Genomic DNA, 5,651 nt, shown 5'->3' with positions numbered 1-5,651 from the left:
TCCGCTTCATCCTCGTCATATCTGTAAAGGAAAAGGAGAAAGTGAACTCTGGGGAAAGCAACCTGGGGCTCTGGGGAAGTTTGGAGTCCCGTCGCATGGGGCTTAATTTCATCCAGATGTTTGTGTGGGGGGCCGAACGCCTTCAGGACACGTGGTGAAGGGTGGGATGCTCAGGAGGGAATTTTTTTTTGGAAGAGCATGGGCTCCCAGCCAACACTGCCCACTCCCCCCATAAAAGCACAGCACAAATAGACACAGAACCCACCTGGGTCTGAAACCAGAGGGAACAATTCAGCGCCCATCAGTGCACAGAGAGACCCAGCTAATAAAACCCCTTGAGGGCAAGACTTGTCTTTTCTGTTGAGAACAAGCCTGGAGAGAAGATTCCAGCAGCCCACCAGCAGCACGTCACCCCAGACCTAGTGCCTGCCCCCACGGTCGGGCAGTTTTCAGAAGTCAGCTTATGTTCCATGTCCATACCAAGGGAAAAAGTGATGCTGCAGCTTCCTTTAGTTCTCCTCTCCAATTCCACACCTTCAGGAAAAAAAATGGGGACCTGGAAGTCACCAGAGCCATCATAAATGCAATTGGGCCCAGTTTTTGTGAAAATGTCTCTTAACTCCTTCAAGTCAGTCCTCGCTGCTGTGTGACACAGCCGGACACAGGAACATGCACAGAGCAGAGCCCTCAGCTGCACCCACGGAGCTCAGCACCCAGAACACTTGGCTGCATCTTCCGCAGTACTTAATATTTAAGCACATCGAAGTATAATGAAGAATTCTAGTAATGTTCAACAGTTGGGCTTGAGGTTCTCCCACTGATTGTTTCCTGCCACCTGTGCAAATGAAGATCATTACCAGCCTTTTTTCCAGCAGGACGACCACATTGGCTCTACTCAAAACTCAACCACAGGCATGCAAAGATTTTTATCTTGAAAACAAGATGTATCTTAGCAGGTTCCAATTTTTCATTTTTCTTTACTTATCAACACGCACTTTCTAACACGGAGGGCCTTTGAGAAATTAATTTCCATCTGAAAACAAACAAGGGCTGAAACAGTTTACAAAGGAACCCATCTTTCAAGGACATTTCCTTTTAAATTGCACGATGTGGCTCTTAGCAAGGAAAATAAATAAAACTTAATCCCTCTGCATTCCAGCTGGCATTTTTTCCCCAAGCTAGAAGTGAACAATCAATTTAAAGAAAGCTCAAGACTATGGTCAATTAAGAAACTGTATATAATTTCATTTATAAATACCAGATACCTGTTCAATTGATTATTTTGATCCAATTAAGTGAGTTTTACATTTTAAATTCCTAAGAATTAAGTCATTTATCCACACTGCAGTCCTAGGCTTTTCACATCTGTTGCTGCAAAATTCTGCAGATCGTCTGGTCTTTGGCTGTTGTATTAGCCGAGAGAGTTTGAGCTACCAGATTTATTTAAGGATCTGGATTATAAGCCTCCAGGAAATGGCAACCACTGGGAAGAATCATGTCTAATTAGCTGTAACACATTGAAATATTTTTTTATTTTTAAATTGGATTGGTTGCTTATACATATAGACTGTTTTTCTTTTACATCTTCTCTCTTTAACCAATACAGTCATCTTTAGGTTTATATGTGTGCCAGATACACTCTCTTAGCATTGTTTAATATACTCCAAGTTGTAGAGACGTCACCAAGTTTCGCAGACTACCTTTTTCTCTAAAAGACAGTGTTTGTTTCCAAGAGAATAATCAATACCTTAGAGCCACAAAATACATTTGCTGAGTGGTTTGTCAATTGAATCATGAATTCCTCTACGAAAACAGCTGGAATTTCCCTGGCCAGAGTCTCCCCATCAGCACGAGGCGTTCCCAGGCACAGCCAGCGCCCAGTGCCGCAGCGCTGAGCTGCACCAGGGAGAGAAGTCAGCACACCTCCAGCACTGGGCTCCAGCAGGATGCGGGTAAGTAAAACAGCCAGAGTTAGAAGAAATAGGCACTGTCGAAAGAAAACTGCTATCTTCAGGGTGTGAACTGTGATCCTTAATGGGATTGAACATGCACATCAAACATGGGGACCAGTTAATTTCTAAACTCCGTATTGTAACACTAAGAAAAACTGAGTTGAAAATGGCATTTGCTGACACCTTTATTAGTGCAAGCAAAGCCAAAGAGATTAGCAGGGAAATGTATCTGTCAATCTTTGCCACAAAGGTTTTTGTGGGGCGACATCACAGGCAAGACTTCGAATGGGAAAATCCTTAAAGGACAGACTGAGCTAACACGCAACAGCTCCAGGCACTGCAGAGAGTGAGAAGTAGTGCTGGAAAACTATTTAAAGATGTCTTCATACAAATTTAACATGCAGGAGGAAAAAAGCCAGCACCAATCCACTAGTGGCCTCCAGAGCCCTCCGCAGAGCAGCACAGACCAGCAGTGATCCAGGGACCGTTCCTTCTTGAGAACTTCCAGCCTGCAGTTACTGTGCCGTGCTGTGCCATCCTGCCTGCTTCAAACCTCGCAGCTTCTTACTGTTTGCTCTCCTGTCCCAAACAAAACCCAGCAGCATCAGTTTCACTCTAATTTGGTTACTTTGATTGTGAAAGCAGCTGGCTTCCCAACAACATAACATGCTTCAAACAGACAGTTCGCCTTCCCAAGGATTTTTTTTTTTTTTAGACACTGATATAATCTTTCTTGTATTTTAGATCTTATTTGCTAATAATAATAACTGAAACCAAACTCCTTAACTGTCCCTGCCAGTTAGGAAAAATGCTACAAGTTTGTTCTCAAACATTCAGATAGTTTAAGCACAAACTGGTCTATTTTAGAAAAATAATTGAAGTAACTTAGAAATTGAATTTAAAATTAATCAGGAAAGAAGGGAACTCGGAATGAAGAGGTTTTCCCACACTTGTGCATTTCAAGAACCCTCTGCCTTAGCATCAAATGAGTGCTTCACTAGGAACAAGGAAGGAAACATTCTTCTGCTGCAAAATAGCCAAAAGCCAAGGGAGGTGAGCACAGTGCAACTCAAACCAAGGCTTTCAGCTGAAATTCCCAGCCACAGACTTGTTTGCTCTTCTCATGGAGTCATCTCACCTTGTTTAAATACATTTCCCTGAGCCCAGAGCAATGGACTTTAAATCAGCAGCGCTGGGATACTCCATAGGACTGACTAGACACACACCATCACACCAACCAGCCATAAAATTCCCAACTGTTCCCATTATATCACTTAGCTGGAAGCATCTTCTTGAGTCCAAATGTTCGTCAATCACGCCACCATCGCAAGGAGTCCACATGAAAATGATTTCAAGCCTCAGCCTACAGTTATACCCTGATCATAAACACTCAAAAGCATTTTTTTTCCCATTTACTCATGCACAGCTGCAGAGAAAAAAGAAAATCTACTCAAAGCAAGCAGTGTCCAAGAAGGAGTTCTGCAGTGGACAAAGCTCAGAGGTCAGGAGCGTTTACCCAGATGCTCCACAGAGCGCCAAGCCAGAAGGTTCATTTCATTCCATACCTCCCTGCTCCCCCATAGCAGCCTTCCCTCTTTTTCTCCTCTTCCCCTTCAAGTTATGCAGTTTATTTTTTCTGCAAGATCTAACTTGGCATGAGTTTTGGCAGTTCTCACTTCATCCCTGAACTTCCTGACCCATAAGATAGAGCCTGCTGGGCTTATCAGTATTTATTCCTCACCCACCCCCATTCCTTGTAGGGTTATTTTTAATATCCTTCTAGAGCTGGCTGTCCCCAGTTTTTGTTGTTTTTTTTTAAAATGGTATTTTGTCAGCATTTTTGAGTTGGAAAAAATGAAGCAAAAATGAACACACACACATCCCCCTTGAGAACTTTCTAGTCCAGCAGATTTTACTCACCGGTTAGCTCTGCTTCATGAACCCTGCATCAATGTACACAGTGCACCTTGGCTTGCTCTGACAACAATTTGTAATGGTGTTGACACTTAATGAAGGTAACTCCCATCTTTCAAGAAAAGCCCTGTTCTATGACCTCTCCAAGCTAGCAGCCTCTCCTCTCTCTCCTCTTCCTCTTGGAAATATCCTTCTTACACTAAAAGAGGTGCATCAGAGATGTTTTCATCTCAGCGTGCCCCTCTTGCCAGGATGCAGAACTCCACCAAGACTGCCTGAGCCTCCACATCTTTGAGCACCTTCAGCACTGAGTAGTTGCTTTTGGTTCACTCCAGTGGGAATCTTGCAGGATCGTCTCTCCTAGAAGCCAGCACATACCTTTCTGGTCTGCCAGGCTCCGTTCCAATGCCACATCCACATTTATGACCCGCAGCCCTGGCAGACAGTGCATTTGTCGAATCTACTGTGGGCCAGTGTGCACTTACCTCTTACCGATGTTGGTGTAAATCCATAGTCCTTTCCTCTACCTTTTGCATCACCAATTAGCTATGAATAATTCAGGGTAGAAATTAAAAGGTTCACTGCCAAGATATCAGCCAGGCTGAGAAACAGTTTCTTGGCATAAGCAGTGAAGGCAAACCTTACTTTTTTGTTACCTCTTCAACACCACTTCCTGTATTTATGAAAGTGGTGATGTGACACACTGTGTGGGACAGCAATGAACTGGAGTTGATGACCCCCACGATTCCCTTGTGCCCTGCTGCCCCCATGTGAATACTGCAGATGAGCACAAGTTCCTCTCCTCCCTTCTTTGCATTCACCCTGAGGTACATTTACACCAGTCACAACCCCTCCAGCCTTCATTTCACAAGACTGACCAAGCCAAGTTCCTCCCACCTCCCATCCCCAGTCACCTGGGGTACCACTTGCTCCCTGCCGTGGAAGCAAGGTGATCTTACACAAAGGAAAATCTCCCCACTGCTGGTGTGAGGAACTTCAGGGGTCACCTTTGCACACCCACGGACAGCAAGCAGGGTTTAACAGAGTATCCTTCGAGAACATATTCTGTGAATTGAGGGGCAGTCTTTGTTTCACAATACCAAAGAGCACCCCACAATAGTGCTGCTCAGAAATTCTTAATTTCCTGCCTCCACAGACTTCTAAGTGTGTCTAGAATGGAAACAGGCTAAATTATGTAATTAAAAGCTTGGACAAATACAAAACATCTTTTTGAGAACAATTCAGTTCCACAGAAATGCAGGCAAGGAAGAACAGGACCCAGACACTGATTAGCAGGAGTGTAGAGTTCAAGAAAACACTTCTCACAAATTGTTTCTTCCCACCAAACACACCCAGCTGTTAATAAAAGCTTTGCAATGATCAGTGAAACACATGGTAAACCTATTTCTGATCAGCATGCAAGAAAACAAAACTGAGATACAGAACCAAAGGATGGTGTAACTGATATTCCTGTCCTGTCGCGTGAGAACGATAAAGGTTTGGGTTTTGCGTGGGGCTCCACAGCAGCAGGCAGCCCACATGGCCTCCAGGACCACACGTGCCTCAGTGTTCTGCTCCTGCTCTGTCTGTACTGGTGAAGATCTGGTGGCAAGGACCAGAGGATGACAGGTGGTACCAGGACACACAGCATTGAAATGGAAATGGGGAACAAAGCACAGAAATTCCACTGATCTCCAAGGGGAATAGAGTTACTACTGCAGAAGAGCCTCTCAACGCAAACTTAATTCATGGAATTGCAGTACAAGAATCACATAACCAGGTGTA

Source organism: Pterocles gutturalis, unplaced genomic scaffold (genome assembly GCF_000699245.1).
Source record: "Pterocles gutturalis isolate BGI_N339 unplaced genomic scaffold, ASM69924v1 scaffold28445, whole genome shotgun sequence".
Lineage (NCBI taxonomy): Eukaryota > Metazoa > Chordata > Aves > Pterocliformes > Pteroclidae > Pterocles > Pterocles gutturalis.
This window is presented reverse-complemented; position numbering follows the sequence as displayed.